General features: G+C 45.3%; 1 protein-coding gene across 4 annotated transcripts in view; it reads left to right on the forward strand.

Annotated features, from left to right (window-relative positions):
• The window catches only part of FLNB (filamin B), a 166383-nt gene that overhangs the window by 29713 nt on the left and 109972 nt on the right, over nucleotides 1-26698 (forward strand). The gene's annotated exons all lie outside the window — the stretch shown is intronic.

Raw genomic sequence — 26698 nt, forward strand, 5'->3', positions numbered from 1 at the left:
CCTCAAGTGATCCTCCTGCCTCAGCTTCCCAAAGCTCTGGGATTATGGGAGTGAGCCACTATGCCTGGCCGGATTTTAAAGTTCTGTCCATATACCTCCTTAGCTCTGGCAGTTACTACCTGCAGGCATCTGCTTTGTCTGCCCTGCCCCTTGTTAGGAAAGGCTGTGCTGACGGTCAGCTGGCACCCAGTGCATGGAAGAGAGAATTCTCTGTAGATGATGCTGAACAACATGGTACTGGAATCCCAACCTGTAGTGTCTTTATTTACTGTCAGAAGCAACAATTGGGCTGGGCGTGGTGGCTCATGTCTGTAATCCCAGCACTCTGGGAGGCTGACGGGTGGAAGGATTGCTTGAAGCTAGTTTTCTTTTTCTTTTTTTTAAAGACAAAAGTCTCTCTCTGTCACTCTAGCTGGAGTGCAGTGGCACGATCATAGCTCACTGCATCCTTGATCTCCTGGGCTCAAGGAATGAACCATTATGCCAGGAGTTCAACAGCAGCCTGGACAGCATAGTGAGACACTGCCTCTATTAAAAAAAAAAAAAAAAAAAAAGGAAGTATTGTGTAAGGATTATCAGAACTGTTGAATGGAAAATCAGACATTCGTGGGTTTGGTTTCTTAATTACTTCTTGTTGAATTGGAATTTGATAGGTTAAAAAAAAAGGATAGAAAAGTGATTCCACTCTTGAGCAAATTCTTAATGGAAAATGGTGTCTTGATTCTCTGTTCACTACAACTTATATCTAAGGGAAAGCCTAGTGATGCAGACATTTCATTTCATGGTGGGAAAACTGAGGCCCAGAGTTTCACAGCTGACCAGGGACTAGTCTGACTGGGGTGAACTAAGTCACCACCCCACTTTCCTTGTTTTCCCAGCTAGTGCATTTTCTACCAGACTTTGCTCTACTGTAATTCAAATTGCTGAGTAACAAACAAGAACCACAATGACTAGAAGGAACAGAACTAGCTTTTTTGCACTCTGAAAATGGAAACTTATTGAGGGTTCTTTTCTTCCCAAAGAATGCAGAAGTGCCCTGATTTGCTTTTGGAAGGACACCATTCACTTTATTGCCTCTTTTCAGTGTTGCCCAGAATGTCACCATGCTTTATTCATGGCTGGTGGGGAGAGTAGCACAAGTGTATGCTCCCAGCAAGGAGGAACTTCTTGTGCAGAGATGCGCAAAAGCAAGCCAGGGCAGGGCACTGTGGCTCACTCATGCCTGTAATCCCAGCACTTTGGGAGGCCGAGGTGGGCAGATCACCTGAGGTCAGGAGTTCGAGATCAGCCTGGCCAACATGATGAGACCCCATCTCTACTAAAAATACAAAAATTAGCCGGGCCTGGTGGCAGGCACCTGTAATTGCAGCTACTTGGGAGGCTGAGGCAGGAGAATTGCTTGAACCCAGGAGGTGGAGGTTGCAGTGAACTAAGAGTGCTCCATTGCACTCCAGCCTGGGCAACAAGAGCAAAACTCCATCTCAAATTAAAAAAAAAAAAAAGAAGCAAGCCTAATCTTTGGGGTGCTGTGATGGCAAATCTCCCAGCGCTGACTTCTCAGGCTCTCTTGCGGGATTAGTGTTTGTTGAATAATAAGCAATGCACCCTGACCGAGGGAGTGAAAGCAAACAGGACAGTAACTGAAACTGCAGGGGAGTGTGAGTAAACAGTTGCCTTCTACCCTCATGGGACTGGCCTCTGTCCAGCAACATGATAGCTGTTTGCGTCTTACTCTTATGGAACCATTGACCCTCTCATTAAGGTGGGGGAAGCTTTTGGCCCATGCCTGCAAGTCCTCACGGGAGTGGGTACCTGACAGGGTAGGGGGTAGGTCTGAGGACATGGTTTCTTTTTTTTGTTGTTGAGATAGAATCTTCCTCTTGTCACCCAGTCTGGAGTGCAGTGGTGCAATCTCAGCCTCCTGTATAGCTGGGACTATAGGCGCATACCACCATTTCTGGCTAAGTTTTGTATTTTTATTAGAGACTGGGTTTCACCATGTTGGCCAGGCTGGTCTTGAACTCCTGACCTCAGGTGATCAGGAGGCTGGCCTCAGCCTCCCAAAGTGCTGGGATTACAGGGGTGAGCCACCGCACCCAGCCAACATGGTTTCTTTAAAATATACTCCCCTCTCCATCCCATTCATATGTGGGAGCTGAACTGCATCTGAGGTTTTTTTCCTCTTCTTTTTCTCTAAATCTTTTCCTAAATCTTTATTGTATTTTTTTTTGGATCACAGAATGGATACATGTTTGTTAAAGTTTGATCATTATAGAAACTTAATAATTGACTATTACTTGAGTGCTAACCATAGTGAGTGAGTGCTTACTATGTACTAGGTGGCTTTTTATGCCTGTCACTTAATCCTTAAATGGGGTGTTAATCCCCATTTTGCAGCTGAGGAAACTGAGGCTGCATTTACGGTCACTCAGCTGGCAAGCAAGGGGCTGAGCCTGGAGCAGCAGCGGATCTGGGGAACTCCGCAGAACAGATTCCTGTGTGTTGTCTCTGTGGACACAAGGATTTAACTTGATTCTCTTTGCTTTCAGTATCACTTTACGATATTACAATGAGCTTGTAGTATTTATTTTCAGAAGAAAAGCCAGATTATTCTCATTTATAAGAGAAGCAGGCATGTGGGCAGGGATTTTCAGCGCTGCACCAGCCAGTGTGTGCATTGTCTCAGTGTGCTGGGTTAGTCTGTGAGCCGCAGGGAATGAGGTCAGGGCCTCTGGGCTTTCAGATATCAGCAGGCCTTCAGTGGTGGGGGGATTGTGGCTAGACTCAGAGGGCTCCTTGCTTTTTCTGAGTGACCCTCCCCACAGACCACCACCACCTGGGGCTAGCCCATGAGCTGTACATCAACCTTTTCATTCCTAACTTAATTTTTCAAAGAATAGGTAACTTACCCACCTCGATTGCAGTCACTGGGCAGGGAACGCGAACACTCCTGCCTTGAATCTGTGCCTTGAGCCAGTAGCCTTGACCCTGGGTAAAGCAGTTATGTGAGTGGGTCATCTGGGTCATGTTGTTGAAATTGCTTCAAGCCTACCTTCCAAATCCTTCCTGGAACCCTGGTTGGCTTTTCTTTGTGGACTTCCCTTAGGAGGGAAGCTTCCCGAACAGCTTGTCTTGACTATAGCCAGCTGGGTGGTCCCAGCCACACAATTTAACTGTCAAACAACCCAGAAGGGTTCCTCATCCAAGTGACCTCTTTGCTTTCTTTTTAGAGAGTTCTGAGATTCATTAGAGAGTTGAGAGATTTTTTTTTTTTTTTTTTTTGAGACGGAGTCTTGCTCTGTCACTCAGGCTGGGATGCAGTGATGAGATCTTGGCTCACTGAAACCTCTGCCTCCTGGGTTCAAGTGATTCTCCTGCCTCAGCCTCCTGAGTAGCTGGGATTATAGGCGCCGGCCACCACGCCCTGCTAATTTTTGTATTTTTAATAGAGACAGGGTTTTACCATGTTGGCCAAACTAGTCTCAAACTCCTGACCTCGTGATCCACCTGCCTCAGCCTCCCAAAGTGTTGGGATTACAGGTGTGAGCCACCACGTCCCGGCAGAATCTAGAGTTTAGCATTCTTGAGGTTCTTTCTGTGGTCGGTTTGGTGAACCATTTCGTTTGTGAAGTTTCTCAATTAACCCCATTCTTCCCCAACTTTGCATTCTCCGTGAAGCCACCTGTGTTTGGGTTTTCTGCAACGTAGGTTGAACAAGTCCTCTAGAATCCTGAACAGTTGGTAATTCATGCTGGCCTGGTTTTTCAAATTGGCCTGGAAATGTGGCTATAGTGGACTTGGCCTCCTCCTTGATGCAGGACAAACCTTAGATTTTATTAGTTCTGTTTGATTAGAGGATCTTAGTGGATTTTGTTGTTGTTATTTTTCTACCTTTTGGGAGCTTTAGTCTCTCTCTTTTTTTTTTTGAGATGGAGTTTCGCTCTTGTTACCCAGGCTGGAGTGCGATGGTGCGATCTCAGCTCACCGCAACCTCCGCCTCCTGGGTTCAAGCAATTCTCCTGCCTCAGCCTCCCGAGTAGCTGGGACTACAGGCATGCGCCACCATGCCCAGCTAATTTTTTGTAATTTTAGTAGAGACAGGGTTTCACCATGTTGACCAGGACGGTCTCGATCTCTTGACCTCGTGATCCACCTGCCTCGGCCTCCCAAAGTGCTGGGATTATAGGTGTGAGCCACTGCGCCCGGCCGGGAGCTTTAGTCTCTATAGTTTTTTTTTTCTTTTTAAGACAGGGTCTTACTCTGTCACCCAGGCTAGAGTGCAGTGGCATGATCAAAGCTCACTGCAGCCTCCACTTCCCTGGGCTCAGGTGATCCTGCCACCTTAGTTTCTTGAGTAGCTGGGACTACAAAGATATGCCACCATGCCTGGCTAATTTATTTCTACTTTTTTTTTTTTTTTGAGACAGAGTCTTCCTCTGTTGCTCAGGCTGGAACGCTGTGGCACGATCTCGGCTCACTGCAGCCTCTGCCTCCTGGGTTCAGGTGATTCTCCTGCCTCAGCCTCCAGACTAGCTGGGACTACAGGTGTGCACCACCACACCTGGCTAATTTTTTGTATTTTTAGTAGAGACGGGGTTTCACCATGTTGGCCAGGATGGTCTCGATCTCTTGACCTCGTGATCCACCTGCCTCAGCCTCCCAAAGTGCTGGAATTACAGGCATGAGCCTTTAATTTTTTAAGGCAGGGTCTCACTTATTTCTATTTTTTTAAGGCAGGGCCTCACTTTGTCACCTAGGTGAGAGTGTAGTGGCACAATCACAGCTCATAGCAGTCTCGACCTCCCAGACTCAAGGGATCCTCCCACCTCAGCCTCCCAAGTAGCTGGGACTATAGGCACGCATCACCACGCCCAGCTAATGTTTGCTTTTTCTTGGAGAGATGGGGTTTTGCCATGTTGCTCAGGCTGGTCTAGAACTTCCGGGCTCAAGTTATATTCCTTCCTTTGCCTCCCAAAGTGCTGGGATTACAACTATGAGCCATTGCCTGGCCTAGTCACTATAGATTTATCCCCTCTTTCATCTCATGCTACAAAAGCAGTTCCCATATTCTTACCTTACTTGTGATTTTCTACTGGGAATGTTTGTTTGTGATATTAGCAGGGTGCTGAGAGGGAATTAATCCCAGGAGGCCCAAGAGTGGGCCTTGTCATGCTGTTGACAACAATCATTTGACACCTGTAACTTACCTTCAATTCTTCTGATAGACTGGGGAGGAATTGGGAATTTTTTTTTGGAGTTTTGTCTGCATTATTGGGTTGTTTTGAGAAAATAAACCTTAAATTCTAGCTATGTAGACTGGATAAGTCATTTTGGTAATTTGGCATTCCTTTTTTTTTTTTTTTGAGACAGAGTCTCACTCTTGTCGCCCAGGGGCATGATCTCTGCAAACTCTGCCTCCCAAGTTCAAGCAATTCTTCTGCCTCAGCCTCCCAAGTAGTTGGGACTATAGGCGCATGCCACCGTGCCCAGCTAGTTTTTGTGTTTGTAGTAGAGACGGGGTTTCACCATGTTGGCCAGGATGGTCATTTGGCATTCTTTTGAGTAAAAGTGAGAGAAACTCACCTGAGCTAGCTTAGGTGAAAAAAATTCTTTGTCAGGAGAGTTTTGTGAATTTCTTTTTAGTGGCAAGTCATGGAAACCCCTTTGAAACTGCTTGAAGACGAAAGAGGGAGTTACTGAGACACATCCCAGAGCAGACTGCCCCCAAGCATTACTTGGTCCCAAGTCTGAAACGGGTCTTCAGGGTTTGATCCCTCTCCTCATCTCTAGTCTGCTTCATTCATTTTGGCTCTATATGGTGGCAGAGGGGCTTCTGGCATCTCTGGACCTTTAGGCCTCCCAGGTCCAAACCCAACCAGAAAACAGGGAGAGTGCTGAGTGCAAAATTCTTTCCTATAGCTCCCATACAAGTCCAGGATTTGCTATTAGACTCCTTGAATCATGTGTCCAGCTCTGAGCCAAGGCAATGCTTAGGAGGCTCCTGTCTCATGCACCCACCCCAGTACTGGGCGTCAGAAACAGTCAGTGATCCCCACAGTGAACCAGGGGTTCACAGACTTAAGTGCAGTCTTGCAGCGGGGACTCTGGAAGACTTGGAACCCAAAATCAGAAAGCCATGGTTTCTGTCTTCCTGGTGTCTGTTTTGTCCCCTTCCCTCTGTAGAGGAGTCCTGCTATCACTCCAGGCTGTTTATATTTCACTAGGTGTAGCCATAGGCAGAGACCTCAGGGAGAATCTGATTCAGCTTGGATTGAGTCAGGTTCCACTCCAGTCCAGTCAGTTGTGGACTGAGAGAGGATGAGGCTGGTCCCTTGAAGACAAATCTGGGTAGGTGGAGTCTGTGCTTAATGAAGTTGTGATGTCAGCTGATGGCCTAGAAGGGACTGGTAGGTGCCTCTCATTGTCTGGCTGGGGAGCATTCTCTTAAGTCCAAGATGATGATAAATAGTATTAGGCCGTGTGCAGCCAGCCACTCATGCCTGTATTCCCATCACTTTGGGAGGCCAAGGTGGGAGGATCACGTGAGACCAAAAGTTCAAGGCCAGCATGGGCAATGTAAAGAGACCCTGTCTCTAAAAAAAATAAAAATAAAAAAAATAAAAATAGCCAGGCATGATGGTGCACACCATTAGTCCCAGCTATTCAGGAGACTGAGGTGGGAGGATCGCTTGAGCCTGGCGAGTTGAGGCTGCAGCAAGCTGTGATCACACCACTGCACTCCAGCCTGGGTAACAGAGTGAGACTGTGTCTCAAAAAAAAAAAAAAAAGTTCAAATAAATAAATAATATCAAGGGCTTCTCTCCCAAGCTAGGAAAATATCAGATGAGGTTCCAGCCCAGCTACGTGGATGGCTACTTCCTGCCTGGAAGCGATGCCCAGATCAGCACCTTGGGAGCCCTGTGAGCTTGCCTCTGCTCCAGTGTGGGCCCTTCCTTCCTGCAGAGGAGACAGCACTGTCTGAGAGGCATGAATGAGAATTTCCTCCTTCTAGGCCCAAGTCAGCATGACTCGGGGATGGCTTTGACTGGAAAAACTGAATCAAAGAATGCGCTACAGCCAAGGATTTCCCCAAACGCTAATCAGTGCTGATTACTTCCAGTGTATTGCCTTTGGCTCTGCTGAGTTTTGTCCATTGTGGCTGCAACGTCTGGCTTCTGCTGCCCAGAATGCCCAGAACATGAGAAATGAGTTTGTAGGGATGAGCCTGGGTGAAGGGATGTGCCCCTTCACCATCCTGACCTCTACTAGGGTATTAAAAACCCTGATTACTAAATCCACAGGTCATGGGCTGGCTTTGCCTCCAGCATTAACACTTGCGGGTGGAGTTGGGGAATCATGATATTACTTGCCTAAATGGAATCCTAAAAGATTGGTGGGACAGCTTCATAAAAATCCTCATCATGATCAGTTTGAAAATGCATTTTCTTTCCCTCACATCTTTGTTTTTTGAACTGAGTTTCAGTGCTGAGTATGAGTTTGAGAGTCCCAAGATCATCCAAAGCAAGCTTGTCCAACCCGCAGACTGTGGGCCGCAGGCGACCCAGGACAGCTTTGAATCCGGCCCAACACAAATTCGTAAACTTTCTTAAAACATTATGAGATCCTTTTGCAATTTTTTTTTAAAGCTCATCAGCTATTGTTAGTGTTAGTGTATTTTATGTGCAGCCCAAGACAATTCTTATTCCAGTGTGGCCCAGAAAAGCCAAAAGATAGGACACCCCAATTTAAAGGAAGTAACTCAATTTTGTGAACCTGAAACTTGATCTTGGATGAACCAAATGAAAGTTTATGATTCTCTTAAGTTCATGAAAGTTCAATAACTGTGCTGTTTAAAATAGAGGTAAAAGACTTGAGTTGGGCCAGGAGTGGTAGCTCACGCCTATAATCCCAGCACTTTGGGAGGCTGAGGTAGGTGAATCACTTAAGGTCAGGAGTTTGAGACCAGCCTGGCCAACATGGTGAAACCTCGTCTCTACTAAAAATATAAAAATTAGCCAGGCGTGATAGTGTGTGCCTGTAGTCTTAGCTACTCAGGAGGCTGAGGCAGGAGAATCTCTTGAACCCTGGAGGTGGAGGTTGCAGTGAGCTGAGGTCGTGCCAGTGCACTGCAGCCTGGGCTACAGAGTGAGACTCCATCTCAAAAAAAAAAAAAAAAAAAAAAAAAAAAGACTTGAGTTGGTTCTAATAGAATACCTTGGAGAAGGTATATACCTCAAGATGCCTTCTGGTCCAGCCAGGTTTATAGATTGAAATATATTAATAGAAACTCAGAGAGGGACAGGCTCTGTTCAACGTAACACAATGAGTTGTGGTGGCTGGGCTAGAATCTGAGCCTCCTTGGTTCCAGGTCACAGGGACCAAAGGATTTGCTTGTCTTAGCCCTGCTTGTAACTACAATACTGCCTTCTGCTAAGAAGAATGAGAGCTTGCAGGCTAGAGAAATTTATAGAATTTTTTTTTCTTTTAAAAAACAGCTTTATTGAGATATAACTCCCATGCCATAAAATTCACCCCTTTAAAGTATACAATTTTTAGTATATTCACAGAATTGTGCAACCATCATTACTGTAATTTTAGAAGTTTTTTTTTTTTTTTTTTTGAGATGGAGTCTTACTCTGTCACCCAGGTTGGGGTGCAATGGCATGATCTTGGCTCACTGCAACCTCTCCTTCCCAGGCTCAAGTGATTCTCCTGCCTCAGCCTCCCGAGTAGCTGGGATTACAGGGACTGGCTACCACGCCCAACTAATTTTGGTATTTTTAGTAGAGATAGGGTTTCACTATGTTGGCCAGGGTGGTCTCAAACTCCTGACCTCAAGTGATCCACTCGCCTTGGCCTCCCAAAGTGTTGGGATTATAGGCATGAGCCACTGCGCCTGGCCAATTTTAGACTATTTTTATCCCCTCAGAAGAACTCCTGTACCCATTAGCAGTCACTCCCCATTTCCCTTCCCCAACCAGGCCCAATAAACCACTAATCTACTCTGTCTCTATGGGTTTGTCCATTCAGAACGTTTCATATGGTAAAATCATACATGTGTTATGGTGTTACTGACTTCCTTCACTTAGCAGAATGTTTTCAATGTTCAGCCATGTTATGTCCGTACTTTATTCTTTTTTATGGCCAAGTGATGGAATGTGTAGGATTAGAATTTTAAAATAAAGCCATAAAGCTTTCAGATTTATTTTTACTTTGCCTGGTGTGTTTTTTCCTGGAAAGCCAAAACGTTTTGACACCAAGGAGAAAAACTGGTTTCTGGAAGAAAGTGTGTTTTATTGCCAAGAAAATTAATGCATGCTAATTAATACAGATGCTCAAGACCCAGAGTTGTAGTGAACTTTTTTATCATATTTATTTTCCAGATGTTTGACATTTTAACAATTTTCATTTTAGCAATATGTTTCCTTCCCACTCCCAAATTTATTGAAAACCCCCAATCAACCCTATTTATTTATTTATTTATTTATTTATTTATTTATTTATTTTAGAGATGGGATCTCATTATGTTGTCCAGGCTAGTCTGGAAACTGTTACTCTTACAGATAGTACAAAAGAAGATTATAGCCACCGCTTATATAACTCTCTCCAGAGCCGCTAATTGTTAATGTTTTGCTGAATTTGCTTGCTCTATCACTTGCTCTAAAGATGCATGTCACTTATTTATTTATTTATTTATTTATGAGACAGAGTCTGGCTCTGTCGCCCAGGCTGGAGTGCAGTGGCATGATCTCGGCTCACTGCAGCCTCTGCCTCCTGGATTCAAGCAATTCTCCTGCCTCAACTTCCTGAATAGATGGGATTACAGGTGTGTGCCACCATGCCCAGCTAATTTTGTGTTTTTAGTAGAGATGGGGTTTCGCCATGTTGGCCAAGCTGGCCTTGAACTCCTGACCTCAAATGATCCTCCACCTCAGCCTCCCAAAGTGCTGGGATTACAGGCGAGAGCCACCGCACCTGGCCACATGCTTATTTTTCATTGAATCATTTGAAAGTACTCAGTGCACACCATGACCCTTCACCCCACATACTTCAACAGACATCTCTAAGTAAAAAGGACATTGTCCTAACCGCAGTGTGTCTGTATACCCAGGACATTCTCCTAACCACAGCGTCACTGCATACCCAGGAGGTTAGCACTTGATACAGTAATAACGTCTTGTGTAAAACTTCCCAAAATGTTCCCAAGTGTCCTTTATGGCAGTTTTTAAAAAATGGCATTTTTTAGATCCAGGAACCAATTAACGATTGATTACTCAATTGAATTTGTTTTCAGAGTCACATACTTGAACCTTTCCTTTAATCAAGAACAGCCCCCCTCTTTGACACATTTTTTGGTTTTTCATTACCTTGACATTTTTGAAGAAATCAGGCCTGTTTTCTTGTAGAACTGGTGCTTCCCAAGTATGCTTGGGAGGGTCTTGGAAAAATGCACATTCTGATTCAGGAGGACAGAGTGGAGCCTGAGAGTCTGCATTTCTAGCCAGCTTCCAGGTAATGCCAGTGCAGCTGGTCTTCGGCTGTACAATGTTCCACATTCTACATCTGTCTGTTTCCTTGTGATTAAATTCAAGTTGAATATTTTTGGCTAGGGCACTTCCTGAGGTCGTAGGTACTTCCCATTGCCTCACAGCAGAGGCACACCATCTCAGTTTGTCCTGTTGCTTCATGGTGCAAAAGCGTGGTCACCTACTTCCAGTGGTGCCTGCCTGCTCTCTGTTGAAACAGTACCTTTCTCCTAGTGTAATGATTAGGAAACCTGTGATTGTAATTGATAAGTCATCTTTGAGACTACATGAATATCCTGTTTCCCAGCAGCTTTTACTTACTGGTGAACTGTTTTGGGAAAAGTAATAGCATCTTACAGTTATAATCCCCTGCTGGTAACACATGCCTCTTACACAGTTAATTGTGCGTATGTGTATAATTTATATTTTTAAAATGTCACTAGTGACCGATTGATTCTCATTTGTGTTTTAAACATTGGCTTTTACAGCTTCCCAGTACATTTCACTCTGTATGTTTTAGGTAGAGCATTTGTTGTCCTGTGTAATGGTTTAGGAAATCCTATAAGCCAAATGAAGGGCTCAAGACTCATCTGTGTTCTCACCAAGGTTGCCGGAGAAAATACAGTTAAATTTGAATTTCAGATAGACAGTGAATCACTTTTTAGTATAAGTATGTTCCAAGTATGGCAGACAGCTCTCACACGTTACAGGTCATTGCATATTTGTTGTTTATCTAAATTCATATGTAACTGATGTCTTGTATTTTTATTTGCAAAATCTCCCAAGCCACGTCCCACTGCCTTCTCAGGGATGGCCACCATTTGTGTTTGCTGTGTGGTGGTGTTTGCAGCTGCGGGAAGGGCCTGGAGCAGGAGGGGACTGTAGTGGCATCTCCTTGCTGTAGCCTTGGGCACTGGGGTGGGGGCTAGATGAGTAATTAGCTGAATATGACCTCACCCATGAAGAATGTGCCCTTGCTAGGTATTAGCAGAGGTTTAGGCTCCAGGGAGCCATTGTCAGAAGCTTGTCAGTGATGTCATCAGCTGGAAGGGCCAGCTTTCAGGCCTCAGGAAAAGGCTTGAAAGCCAGGGCTCCAGTTTTGGTAATAAATGGGAATGGAGTTTCACAGGTAGGGTGTGGAGGAATTTATTATGACAGGAAGCCTAATGGAGCCTCCTGCCTGTGTGCAGCCCCCAGCCAGGTTTCTGAGTTCTGATGAACTACCAGAAGCTTCCACCACAGCCTGTGATTACACTGTTGGCCCAATGCCCTGGAAAAATTGGCTTGCTCTCAGGGAACACTCCAGGATCTGCAAAGGGGGTGTCAGGATTGTTATGCAGCTCCCCTTAAATTGGGGAGGAGGGAAGGCTGATGTGGAAATTGTTCATTAGACTGCTCAGGGTAGTGTGAGAAAACGTGTAATTTGTGGGCATCTACCCTTAGCTGCCCCTCTGATCTCACCCTCTACTGTGGGAGGGCCCTCTGGATTTAGATGCTCACAAAACGTTCTTTTACCGTGTTCATTGGAAGAAACAAACATGCTTTTAAAGTTTCTTTTTCTTTTTTTTTTTTGAGATGGACTCTCGCTCTGTTGCTCAGACGAGTACAGTGGTGCGATCTTGGCTCTGGTTCAAGCGATTCTCCTGCCTCAGCCTCCCAAGTAGCTGAGATTACAAGCATGCGCCACCATGCCCAGCTAATTTTTGTATTTTTAGTAGAGACAGGGTTTCAGCATGTTGGCCAGGCTAGTCTCAAACTCCTGACCTCAGATGATCTGCCCACCTTGGCCTCCCAAAGTGCTGAGATTATAGGTGTTAACCACAGCGCCCGGCCCTCTTTTTCATTTTTAAAGGGTGACTTGCTGTGCAGGAGTGGGCTCTCAGACTAGAATTAAATCAAGGGCTGAGTATGATAACTACAGCCATTTAATTTTATTTGAAGTCTCCCATAAAACGCTCTAGAAAAAATGTGTTCCAGGGGGTGGGTGGGCATTCCAATCATGGACTGGATTTTGCGATTCAGATTTCTCTGGGCCTGTTGGAGATTCCACTTAAGCAATTACCCAAGGCAGTTCTGCCCAGCTGACGTACTGACTGCCTGCAGTGAGGACTCCCAGGTGAGCAGCTGGGAGGTGCTGAGCTTGGTTCTGAAACCCTGGCCTCCATCCTACCTGACATTCTATATCAGATTAGCATTTGGAAGACCTTGAGTTTCCAGGTTGGCGCACTGGGTAGTTCCTGAAATGGGGTGGCCGAGACAGGTTCTCTGTGCCCCCTTTTCTTCCACAGCTTCCCCTGGGGCCCCTCTGCCCACTGGCATATGGTCCTGGGCAAATAGGCCTCTCCCAGGGTCTGTTTTGGCATCTGTGAAATGGGATAATCTTTGTTCCTATTGGGGGCGAAGCGCTGCTGCCGGGGTGCTCAGGTAACTCACTCTGTGAGTGGCTGATATTAACTGGGTAAGTGGCATTTTAGAGGAAATCTGTGTCATCAGAAGAGTTGGGCGTGATCGCACTTTTGCTTTTGAATATGCTTTGTCCCAGCCTGGCTATTCATCGTTTGGGACCCTCTGGGTCTCTCTGACCCCACTGTAAAACTAATATGCCATGGAGTAGCCCCAGGAACCAAGGGCAAGTCCTCTCCAATGAGTGATGGGCTTGCCTCTCACTTCTATAACACCCTTCTGCTTCCTTGTGTAAGATTTCACTATTAGTGGCTATTCTTCTTTACTGAAGAAAAAAGGAGACACGTGCCCCTTCCCATTCACCCTTCACCATTGCAGCATATTTATTCCAAGAGACTGGCAGAATCATCCCTTTCTTTGTTAGAATGTGGTTTTGTTGCCTTGAGACAAGTGGCCCGCATTCTGCACTGAAGGAGGCTTAGCTCAGTAGCCTGGGGCGCCTCCAGGTCTGAGCATGTATAGTGCTTCCTCTCCTTTCCCTTTCTTTGTTTCCCCTTTTCTGGTCTGCCTGGGTCCATCTGCATGTGCATAAAGGGTTGTCCTCTTGAGTAGTGATTTTGCTGTGATGTGATTCCTGTGAGGTCCAGTTGCTGACAGTGGTTCCAAAGGTAGAACCACCTGGAAAGCTTTAAAATTGATGATACCCCAGCCGCACTCCCCAAGAGATACCGATTTTGTTTTGTTTTGGGGAGGGGCAGTTGGTTTTTGTGTGTGTGTGTTTTGAAGCTTTTTGATATGTAGCCAGGATTTGAGACTGAAGTGATTTTTGTGAGTAACAGAAGTGTGGAGGCTTGAGAAGAAAGTTGGAAGAGCCTTGCCTGAGATGGGACCAAGGCCATGTGCCTGGCATCAGCTCACAGCAACCCTGACCTGTTGGAGAGCTGTGCTGTATGAATGGGGTCAGGAGAGAGACTCGCTTTATTTTATTTTATCTTATTTTATTTTATTTTTTAAGACGGGAGTTTCACTCTTGTCGACCAGGCTGGAGTGCAATGGCGCAATCTTGGCTCACTGCAACTTCCGACTCCCAGGTTCAAGTGATTCTCTTGCCTCAGCCTCCCGAGTAGCTGGGATAACAGGCACCTGTCACCGCACCCACCTAATTTTTGTATTTTTAGTAGAGATAGGGTTCACCATGTTGGCCAGGCTGGTCTCCAACTCCTGACCTCAGGCGATCTGCCTGCCTTGGCTTCCCAAAGTGCTGGGATTGCAGGGGTGAGCCATCACACCCAGCCTCGACTCGCTTTATTATATCCACACTTGGAATACAATTTGGATTGATTGCAGTGGGGTATTTTATAATTAGGAAAAATTGATCAGGAAAAAACACTCCATGTAGATTAGTACCACCATATGAGGTGACTAGCATGTCTTCAGATTAGGAACTTCTTCCAACAGGACTGACAGGGTCCAAAACTACTCTTGGATCCAGCTTTAAAATGGACCCAGCCCACTGTTGAGTCCGCTCTGAGGTCTTCTTTCTGTGGGTGGATTTGATTGTTAACAATGGCTGAGTCATTTGGCACCCAGCCCGGTGAGTAAGACAGCTGAGTAAGAGGGGAAACAGAACCTTTGGTCAGAAAATCTGGACTGACTGAATGGTCCGGTTTTCTTATCTGTTTAGAGAAGCCCCAGAAGCTGCAAAAATTGCAACTTCCAGACTTTAATGTGCAGTGGCCATGACACCGGTGTGGATGGCAGGTTGTCATCAGAGCGGTCAGGGCAGCAGCTTACAGCTTTACAGCTTGCGGGCTGGCTGATGGCCGAGGTGTGCGAACTGACCTGCCCCAAGTGACTTCAGTGCTGGGGCACAGCAGAGGAGAAGGTCCTAATGGTAGGGGTGGTATGTTCAGAGGATGTTAGGGAGCACAGCTGTGTGTAAAGGGCATGCCCTGCCCTGTCTGGAGATACAGCAGCTGGCACTGAAACCCCGTGGTCACCCTCATGTGTTACACTTCTGCCTGTGCCATCTAGTTTGTATGCCTCCTCCATTTTGTGTGTACATGGAGGTATTTTTCTCTGCTAGGCAACTGCTATTTATGCCTCTCAGTACTGTGCTTAGTGTGTTCTGTTCCTGCAAGGTATGGACATTTTCAGCCCATTTTACAGATGAGGAGGTTTTGAGAGGGTAAGATCATTCAGTGGTGGAATAGGATGCCAGCCCAGGTAGCCTGACCTCTCTGCTGTAGATCTGACATCCACCTGAGCTTTAGACTTGCCATCTGTGTCTAGGTTCTACCCCTTAACAAATGTGAAAAACAGATTTTTAGGTAAATATATTAATTTCAGAAAGACATTTATTATTATTTTTTGGAAAGTTAGAGATTCTATTAGGGCTCGGTTTATCCTCCTGACTCAGCTTCCTGAATAGCTGGAACTGCAGGCACATGCCACCATGCCTGGTTAATTTCTGTAGAATACATCATTGATTGCTGACAAATCACAGTCAATTGTTAAATAACTGAGTTAGTCATAGCCAAATCATTTTTAAAAACTTTGTGGAAAGTTTGCTGACCTCTTCTATAGATAGTAGGGTGCAGTAGAACGTGTTCAAGCCAGGAGTAACATGAATGATTGTACTTATGGCCTAAGAGGAAAACTCTGCTGGTGGTGGGTGGGCCATATTGGTGGAGAGAGCCATTTTCAGTGACTTCCAAGAGTCTGCCTGAGAGATGACTTGAGGCCTTGCCCTGGCAGGAATGGTTCCATTAATCTGGTTCATTTGACAGATGAGGAATTACAAATGGGAACTACAGTTTAAGATGAGATTCGGGTGGGGACACAGCCAAACTGTATCAGGGGTGCTATCAGACAGTGCTGCCGTGGCGTGCAGTTGGGAAAACTATGGCCTGTGGGCCAAATTTTGAAGTCTTTTTACCTTTGTTGTAAAAATTATTAATTGAAGCCAGAGTTGTTAACATAATATGTCTTGAACCCTTTGGCCTCTCTGAAGACTGTACTCTTTTTTTTCCACATAATAATATACATGGAGTTACAGAGGAAACCAATGATATTGAAATAAATATCAGAAATAAAAGTTTCAGATATAGCAATAAATGCACATCTGTATTAAAATGTGTAATAACAAGATCTAACAGTGAGTCTCATAACTGCTAGAATTTTCATGTAGCAGTGGCATAAAGGATATTTTGTGTTATCTAAAGCAGTGTCACATGACAGGAGGAGATCTGATTTCTTTGGTGACAAATACGGGTGCTGCTAATACACCTGTGTTTTATGGTCTTCGTTCTAATGGAAAGAAATGCTATTAATAAGTTTTATTTTTATTTATTTATTTTTTTGAGATGGAGCCTTGCTCTGTTGCCCAGGCTGGAGTGCAGTGGCATCATCTCGGCTCACCACAACCTCTGGGTTCAAGTGAGTCTTCTGCCTCAGCCTCCTGAGTAGCTGGGATTATAGGCACCCACCACCATGCCCGGCTAATTTTTGTATTTTTAGTAGAGATGCAATTTCACCATGTTGGCCAGGTTGGTCTCAAACTCCTGACCTCAAGTGATCTGCCCACCTCGACCTCCCAAAGTGCTGGGATTACAGGCGTGAGCCACCATATCTGGCCACTACTAATACGTTTTGGTTAGCTGTTACTAAAAACACAGATAGGACATTATTCCCATTCAAGTTCATGGACCCTTGCCTTCCTCCACCCCTTGCCCTTCGAGAGTCCATGTCTTAGACCATCCTAAGAAGATGTGAGGCAATTTAGGACAGTGGCTTGTCTTGCTAAATATCTCGGATATTCACAGTAGATTTTATGGGAAGTTCCACTTATGTCAGCTTTATGAGATAGTTTTTACAGATATCATAAAGCACAGTGCCAAAGGGAAGGAGAATGTGTCAGAGGAAGCTAGGTATTTTTTTTCCTTTCTTTTTTCCTCTAAGACGTCTTGTTATACCAATGGAGGCTGAATCTTGATGGATGGCTATGAAAGAGCCGAGAGTGTAAGGTGGGAAGGGGGCATTCCATGGAGAGGGGGCAGCCTGTGCCAAGATGTGGACGGACTTGCAGTTGGGTTATACCAGCAGCTGGAGCATTGGTGGTGGGCCATGCAGGGAACAGGGACAAACTGAGGAGACAGGCAGAGAACAGGCTTTGTGATTCCGCCAAGGAGTTTGGACTTTGTCCTGGATGCTGGGATGTTGTTTTTCTTGTTTTTTGTGTTTTAGACAGAGTCTTGCTCTGACACCCAGGCTAGAGTGCAGTGGTGCGATCTTGGCTCACTGCAGTCCCTGCCTCCTGGGTTCAAGCAGTTCTCCTGCCTCAGCCTCCTGAGTAGCTGGGACTGCAGGCGTCCACCACCATGCCCAGCTAATTTTTGTATTTTTAGTAAAGCCAGGATTTTGCCATGTTGGTCAGGCTGGTCTTGAACACCTGACCTCGTGATCTGCCTGCCTTGGCTTTCCAAAGTGCTGGGATTATAGGCGTGTACCACTGCTCCTGGCTGGATGCTAGGATGTTTTAAGACCTTAGGCCCTGAGCCAATCATATAAAATACAATGAAACACACCCACCTTTCACACTTTAAAAAAGGCGTGTATTGATGTAAAATAATTTGAAAGTTAAAAAAAAAGTTTTGTTTTTTCTTATATTGTGTTTTTAAAAATTATTTGGCTATGACTAACTCAGTTATTTTTTTGTTTGTTTGATTTTTTCTTTCTTTCTTTTTTTTTTTTTTTGAGACGGAGTCTCGCTCTGTTGCCCAGCCCAGGCTGGAGTGCAGTGTTGTGATCTCGGCTTACTGCAATCTCTGCCTCCCAGTTCAAGCGATTCTCCTGCCTCAGCCTCTTGAGTAGCTGGGACTACAGGTGTGCACCACCACACCTGGCTAATTTTTGTATTTTTAGTAGAGACAAGGTTTCACCATGTTGGCCAGGATGGTCTCGATCTCCTGACCTGGTGATCCACCTGCCTGGGTCTCCCAAAGTGGTGGGATTATAATACAGGTGTGAGCCACTGCGCCTGGTGACTAACTCAGTTATTTAACATTAACCATAATTTCTCAGCAACCAATGTGTACTTGGAAATTCTTGGGATGTGAGAAAACTAACCTATAACTCATTTTCTTCTTTCTTTGAGGCAGGGTCTCTCTGTTACCCAGGCTGGAGTGCAGTGGCATGAACAGGGCTCACTGCAGCCTTGAACTCCTGGGCTCAATCTATCCTCCCACCTCAGCCTCCTGAGTAGCTGGGACTACTGGCAGGTGCCACCATGCCCAGTTAATTTTTTTATTTTCTGTAGAAAATGCGGTCTCACTGTGTTGTCCAGGCTGGTCCTGAACTCCTGAGCTCAAGTGATCCACCCACTTTGGCCTCCCAACGTACTGGGATTATAGGTGTGCATGAGCCAACACACACCTGGCCTAGAACTTCCATAAATACCAAAGTTAGTAATTAGTGAAGATGATAGTTTGCAAGCATTGAATTATAGTTATATTAATTTCAGTTTCTTTCAACTTTCTTATGTTTTGTGCCCAATCTGTCCTGTCTGCCTCTATCCAGCTTTAAAAATGTTTTGTTGGTTCCTGAGAAGGAGCTGTGCCTGAGGGGTATGAGGTTGCCCTCTGGGTTTCGCTGGGGAGATTTGGGAAGAGTTTTGATCTGTAGGCTTAGATGGAGTGACCAGTAGAGGAGCCTGACATTAGCTGATGGCTGCTGGGTTAGGGAACACCCTAAGAGGCAGCTAGCAGGATTCAGGGAGAGTGGATTTGGGGGGAGAGAGTAGTCTAGGATGAGTCCAGTTGGGTTTTTATGGGTGATTTGGTAGTTGGTTAACTAAGTGGGTGGTCCCTCGGTAGTTATCGGTTGATTAGTGGTTGTTGGGTTAGGTTGGTTGGTTGATTGGTGGTTGTTTAGTTGGTGTGTAATTGGTTGGTTGGTTGGTGATTGGTTGTTGGTCATTGGCTGGTTGATTGGTTGGTGGATGGTCATTGGTTAGGTAGTAGATGGTAGTAGTTTCTTTTCTCCCCTTCCTCCCATTTCTTTTCTTCTTTCTACCTTGTGACAGGCACCTTGCTGAGTACTAGGATCATAGTGATGCTAAAGACAGGCCTGGGGCCTGTCCCTATGACACTTACATTATAGTTGATGGGATCTCAGATTTGTGTATAATACCACATGTAAGTTGAGTGGATTTTATTAGTACTCAAGTTTCATGGCTCATTGCTATTATTGTGCCTGTGAGAATTTTATCTTTAAGTAGCATTAGGGATGCTACTTGGATGTGTTTTAGTTACTACAGAAATAATTTTTACTAACTTACTAAGTTCTCTTCCTTCTCCTATGTAGGAAGTTTAGAGTGAAGTGGCAATTGGGTGGAGGTTCTGGAGGTTTCCCCCATTCACATAATTTTTTTTTTTTTGAGACGGAGTTTCGCTCTTGTTACCCAGGCTGGAGTGCAATGGCGCGATTTCGGCTCACTGCAACCTCCACCTCCTGGGTTCAGGCAATTCTCCTGCCTCAGCCTCCTGAGTAGCTGGGATTACAGGCACGCGCCACCATGCCCAGCTAATTTTTTGTATTTTTAGTAGAGACGGGGTTTCACCATGTTGACCAGGATGGTCTCGATCTCTTGACCTTGTGATCCACCCGCCTCGGCCTCCCAAAGTGCTGGGATTACAGGCGTGAGCCACCACGCCCAGCCCCATTCACATAATTTGATGTTCCAGTTGCCCACATCAGGACGACTCCCTCTCTTTCTACTGATGTAAGCAGTGGGCCAAATTATGGGACTCCATCCCTGCGTCTTCCTACTTGTCTAAATCTTCATCGCAGACAACATATTGCCATTAGAAGCTCTGAAGCAAACCTAGAAAGGAGAAGAGGCTGGTTTTGGCCCAAATTCCTCAAAATCATTGCCTGTTGTTTAAGAATTACTGTTTGCACTGGAACAATAAGATATTCCTTAATGTGGTTTTTAAGTGAATTTGTTGTCACCAGAATTTCGTAAACACTGTGACTGAGAATTGTGCAAAAGAGTGTGCTTCCCTTTAACATCCTTAATTAGGGACAGTGTTTTGAGAAACTGCTTTTTATTGTCGTTTATCTGCAAAACCTCTTGAATCCAAGCAAGATTCTTCTTTCTTGATCACTGCCACAGAAACAGTTGTAAATTAGAGAAAGCTCCAGTTCCTGATTTCCTGTCTTCCTTTTTTGTATGTGTTTATTGCCTATGTCTCATCCTCACTCCTGCCAGTTTTATAGAATGTAACCTCCCAGGCTCTGGGAATGTTGACTTGTTTGTAGAGAATCTGAAGAGCAGTTTAAGATGGACTTACCCAAACTATCTTCTGGAGAACATTAGTTTCTTTTGAGATAGAATTTTTAAACATCCCCTAATCTAATAGTGTTGGGAAATTCCCTGTGACACTGTAGCCCTCTCTTTGAGATTGTCAGTGTACATTGGCATGTTAAAGGCTCTGAGAAGTCCTGCAGCAGTTTAAAAATTGGTTAGTCTAGTGTGCCCCCAGTTGTTTGGCCACTGAAACCCCTTTTTCTGGAAAAAAAAAAAAAAGCTGACATCTGGTAGTCTTTTCTAAGAGGTGGTACTGAAGATGATACTCAAGTTACATATTTAAAAATTCTAACATGTGGCCAGGCACAGTGGCTCACACCTGTAATCACAGCACTTTGGGACGCTGAGGCGGGCAAATCACGAGGTCAGGAGTTCGAGACCAACATAGTGAAACCCTGTCTCTACTAAAAATACAAAAATTAGCTGGGCATGGTGGCACATGCCTGTAATCCGAGCTACTCAGGAGGCTAAGGCAGGAGAATCACTTGAACCTGGGAGGTGGAGGTTGCAGTGACCTGAGATTGCGCCACTGCACTCCAGCCTGGGGGACAGAATGAGACTCCATTTCTTTTTATTTATTTTTAAATCATTTTTCATTTTTTCTTTTCTTTCTTTCTTTTTTTTTTTTAATGCTGGCAAAACGATTACATCTGAGGAGACTCCATTAAAAAAAAAATTCTAACATGTATTTTTCATGTATTTATAAAATGCAACTAATGTATCAAACCTGTGATTTCCAGGACATAATTACTTAAGCTAAGGAAAAAGTAAAACATGAGTGAAGGAAAAACTCTAGTAAATGGGCCAAGTGATAAGAGGAGAGAGCCTTGTCTGTGAGTGTGGTCTAGGGGGATGCTGGGCAAATGCTTTTCAGAGCGAGGTTCAGGCAGAGCTGCTCTGAGATGCAGACACTGCAGCTGGTGATCTTGCTGATCTGGGAAGCAGCTTCTGACTCAGGCGCAGACTGTTTAGATGAAGAGAACCCTGACTGTGTACTGTGTCTGCAGCCACAGCAGCAGCTGGTGGATGGGGTGATGTCTTGGCTAGTCATCGTGTGTCGCTTGCCTGCCCTGCCCTTGGACACCGCGCCTCAGGAATGTTAGAATGTGTTCCCCCTTTAGCAGCAAAGCTGGCCTGCTGTGTACTTGGTCTGTTTATCTTACTGCCATGACCATTTATCATGGGCTAGAGTTCAGGGGCACAGTGATAAATCTCTTTTAGGAAGATGATGTAACCCTCAGCATTTTTCCCCTTTGGTTCTGAGTTTTTAAAGCCTTTGTAGCACCATCATGTCCTTGTTTGGGCATCTTCCTGTGAACTCCCGTTCGGGTCTCCAGGGCGAAATGGCCAACAGTGGATTCCAGAGTTGTGGCCTGGGCTCAAATTCCTGCCCTGCTGCTTATCAACTCTGTGACTTTGGGTTTAATTGACCTATTCATCATTTTTCTTTTCCTTTTTTTTTTTTTTTTTTGAGATGGAGTTTCACTCTTGTTGCCCAGGCTGGAGTACAAGGGCTTGATCTCAGCTCATCCCAACCTCTGCCTCCTGGGTTCAAGCAATTCTCCTGCCTCAGCCTCCCAAGCAGCTGGGATTACAGGCATGTACCACCATGCCCAGCTAATTTTTGTATTTTTAGTGATTCCTCCATGTTGGTCAGGCTGGTATTGAACTCCCAACCTCAGGTGATCTGTCCACCTCATTCTCCCAAAGTGCTGGGATTACAGGCGTGAGCCATGGTGCCCGGCCTTCATCATTTTTCTTAATCTGGAAAATGGAGCCAACAGTGGTTCCTCATGCTGGGAGGATTCAGGGTGGTAACTGCACGGGGTCAGGCCCTTGGGCTTCATCTCTCACTAGGAGGTCGGACCTCTGCATAATGGACAAGTTCTCTCTCTCTTTTTTTTTTTTTTGGGAGACAGATTCTCACTTTGTTGTCAGGCTGGAGTGCAGTGGTGCAATCTCTACTCACTACAACCTCTGCGTTCTGGGTTCAAGCGATTCTCCTGCCTCAGCCTCCCGAGTAGCTGGAACAGGTGTGTGCCACCATGCCCGGCTAATTTTTGTATTTTTAGTAGAGACGGGGTTCACCATGTTGGCCAGGCTGGTCTCTATCTCTTGACCTCGTGATCTGCTTACCTCAGTCTCCCAAAGTGCTGGGATTACAGGTGTGAGCCACTGCGCCCGGCCAACAAGCCCTCTTTAGGGTACAAGTGAATGGGGGCACAAGGGAGTTAGGAAGGTGGTTTTTTTTGCTTTTGTTTTTTTGGTGGCTTGAAAAACATGTCCAAGGCATGATTCTCCTACCTCAACCTCCTGAGTAGCTGGGATTACAGGCATGTGCCACCACGGCCAGCTAATTTTTGTGTTTTTAGTAGAGACTGGGTTTCGCCATGTTGGTCAGGCTGGTCTCAAACTCCTGACCTCAGGTGATCTGCCCACCTTGGCCTCCCAAAGTGGTAGGATTACAAACGTGAGCCACTGTGCCCAGCCAACCCAAAAATTAGCTGGGCGTGGTGGCTCACATCCAGGTACTTGGGAAGCTGAGGCAGGAGGATTGCTTGAGGTCAGTCTGGACAACAGAGTAAGACCTTATCAGAAAGAAAGAAAGAAAGAAAGAGAGAGAGACAGAGAGAGAGAAAAGAGAGAGAGAAGAGAGAAAGAAAGAAAAGAGAGAGAGAAAGAAAGAAAAGAAAGAAAGAAAGAAAAGAAAAGAAAAACATGCCCAAAGGCAACCAGATGACTCCATCTTCTTGCAATGTAATCTTCACCATCTACTCCTCTGGCAAGCTGTTTGGAAATGGCAAAGTCCATCTCCTGAGGCTGGGAGATTGCTTGTCCAGGATGGGTGTGTCTGGTGAGGAATGGAAGGCATTTGGATGGCCACTGAGAAAGCTGAGCCAAGGAGCATCAGAAAGACAATCAGGGAAACCCACAGAGTCTCCGGGTATTCCTTTGCTGATAGGTAACATTGCACCTGTGGTTTAAACAAACAGGTGAAAGGCCATCGCCCTACTACCCAGCTTCATCTCCATTCCTTGCTATTCCTCCCAGAAGCAACTGCATGGTCCGGGAACAGTGTTTTGTCTTGTCAAGAGGCATTCTGTACATAAATGAACTCAATTATATATGATTTCTGTAGTACCATATACTCAAATTTGAACCTGCCATACCTATTGCTTTCATCATTTGATAATACCTGTTGATTTTCCCACATTATACCTATAGATCCTGACAAGCAATTTTGTTAGGGTGAAGAGATCTTAATATGTGTATTACCATGTTTCTTTTTTTGGTGGTGTATGTCAAGATTAATTATAAAAGTAACATATGGGTAGGGTGTGGTGGCTCATTCCTGTAATCCCAGCACTTTGAGAGGCTGAGATGGGAGGATCGCTTGAGCCTGGGAGTTCAAGACCAGCCTGGGAAGCCTGGTGAAATCCTGTCTTTACAAAAAATACAAAAATTAGCCAGGCATGGTGGTGAGTGTTCTAGCTACTCAGGGCCTGAATGTCTCAGCTACTCGGGAGGCTGAGTTGGGAGCCTGATCCTGAGGTCAAGGTTGCAGTGAGCCATGATTGTACCACTGCACCTCAGCCTAGATGACAGAGTAAGACCCTGGCCCCCCCCTCCCAAAAAAATAAAGTAACATATGTAGTTTAAATTTTAAAAATTCATTTTTTTTTGGCTGGGTGTGGTTACTCACACCTGTAATCCCAGTACTTTGGGAAGCCGAGGGGGGCAGATCACCTGAGGTCAGGCGTTCAAGACCAGCCTGGCCAACACGGTGAAACCCCGTCTCTACTAAAAATACAAAAATTAGCTGAATGTGGTGGCTCGCACCTGTAATCTCAGCTACTCGGGAGGCTGAGGCAGGAGAGTCACTTGAACCTGGGAGGCAGAGATTACAGTGAGCCGATATCATACCACTACACTCCAGCCTGGGCGACAGAGTGAGATTCCATCTCAAAAAAAAAAAAAAAAAAAAAAAAAAAAATTTAAGCAATGCAGAATCAAGTAACAACAATAAAATGCAAACCCATCTTCAACCATCAGCTTCTTAGTTTTCTTCCTAGAAGGAGCCAGTGAGGACAGTTTGGTGTTTATGCTTCCAGGTTGTAGTAGTGCAATCATGCCTTTTGAAAAACAGGATTGTACAATTCATACTTCTCTGCAAATTATCCCCTCCCCTTAATACATCATAGAAGCCTGTCCATATTGGAACAAACAAACCTTTCTTACTCTTCACGGCCACCTGTTTTCCTCTTGCCTGAATGTAAAGTTTATTTAACCACTTACTGTCAGGGAGGCATTCGTTTTCAGTTCTCCCTCCACCCCGCCCCCCACAATTATCTTGTAATGAACTGTTTTAATGGCTAAAGATCACTTTAATATCAAAACCTCCCCTATCTCCCATTAGAAAAAAAAATCATGTTAGGGAACTTCAAATTGAATTTACGGACCTTGTGTTGAATTTTCTGTCAGCGGTGGCCCGGCCTGGCCCCTTCAGACTGCCGGGGAATCTGCAGGAGGAGTTGGGGTGGCCTGCAGACTGGAGCACACTGCCGGTTCATTCAGCAGCTCACTGAGCAGGAACATCTTGATTCTATCAGCCTTAATCCTGTGTCCCATAAGGGACCCAGCCCTTGTGGTCGTTAGCAGATGGAATGCTCATCTGTGCTAGAAGGCGCAATTCTAGGGCATCCTGCTCTGAAAAGTCTTGAACCAGAATTGAATGGCTTCAGTCCTTTTCACAATGCTAAAGGGGAGGCACCATTAGCTCCCAGACTTGTGTGTGTTATAATACTATAGTAGTAATAACAGTGGTTGTAGTAGCCCCCATGAATGTGAGGGGACAATCATCAGGCAGTGCTGCCTGCTTGCTTTACTCCATCGTGTCACCACAGCCTCAGCGAGGCAGCTACGACTCTCATTTTGCAGATGAGGAAACCAAGCACAGACCACAGGGAATCGATCCCCTTGTGGTCACATAGCTGATAAGTCACTGTGCTTGGGAGGTGAACCAGGCTTTTCTGATGCCCAAGCAGGACGTCTAAACTTCCAGCTGCACCATCACTGACTGACTCAATGCCTCTGACTTCTGGGTGACTTGGCCACCAGTCATTTCAGCCAGCTACTTGCCCTTTTTTTGAGTGTGTTCATCCCTGCCCCATGCTTCTTACTCTGGATGTTGGTGGCATGGAATTCCACCATAAGAAGGAGGTCAGTCCCTGGGCTGAGAGAGTTCTTTGCAGAGAGCTCTGTTGGGATTGGGTGGGACGTGTGTTTGGATTCCTCCTCACTTAATTGTGGGTTGAAAGGTCCAGATTTGGGGATATAAAGTTGAGCTATCTGCTGAGCTAAAGACGGGGCGCAGGAGGAACCATCCAGAAAGTGTCAGAATCGGTAAAGCAGGCAAAGTGTCCCCCTGTCTGTCCTCTGAGGGCCTCCTTTCTTGTGGCTTCCTCCCCTTTTTGCTGGTGATGGTCAGAGCCAGTGGTTATAAATTATTTGGAATTTCCCTCAGCTTGGTTCCTACTCAAGACTTTAAATTGGGAGTTTTGTTCCTTTTATGACTTATCAATCTTTGGGCAGACTGCCATCTCTGTAACAGGCTTATATGCGTTGTAACATGAGGTAAGTTACGGGGGAAAAGCGCAAGCGGATTTCTCCCCTTTCAAACCAGGGAAGCCACCTTGATCTGAGTTTGTAACAAAGCTCAAGTTTTACAAGTTTGCAATTGAAGAATCAATACCTATCCTGTTCATTATTATTAACTTTTTATTGTAAAAGGGGAAAAAACTCTCAGGAAACATAACCTAGTATGTCCCAGTAGAGGGACAAAAAGCCAAAAGTATATATTTTTTCCTTCCTTTAAAAGGTCTCGGCCAGGCATGGTGGCTCACACCTATAATCCCAGCACTTTGGGAGGCTGAGGCAGGTGGATCACGATGTCAGGAGTTCAAGACCAGTCTGACTAGCATGGTGAAACCCCATCTCTACTGAAAATACAAAAGTTAGCTGGGCATGGTGGTGCACGCCTGTAGTCCCAGCTCCGCAGGAGGCTGAGGCAGGAGAATTGCTTGAACTCGGTGAGTAGAGGTTGCAGTGAGCCGAGATTGCGCCACTGCACTCCAGCCCAGGGGACAGAGTGAGACTTTGTCTCCAAAAAAAAAAAAAGGCCTCCAATGTCTTGCCCTGTGGAGACACTGGTTTTCACTATAATAATGTTGTTATCTCTTTGTAGAATGATTTAAAGCCAATTTAACTTTCTTACCTAAAAGTATAATTGGTATTCAGCACAGAGCTGGGAGCTCAGTAGGCAGTTAGAAAATATACATACATTTTTTGAGACGGAGTTTTGCTCTTGTCACCCAGGCTGGAGTGCAGTGGTGCGATCTCA

This window comes from Aotus nancymaae, unplaced genomic scaffold (genome assembly GCF_030222135.1).
Source record: "Aotus nancymaae isolate 86718 unplaced genomic scaffold, 86718_ANA_hifiasm-v0.15.2.pri h1tg000067l, whole genome shotgun sequence".
Classification (NCBI taxonomy): domain Eukaryota; kingdom Metazoa; phylum Chordata; class Mammalia; order Primates; family Aotidae; genus Aotus; species Aotus nancymaae.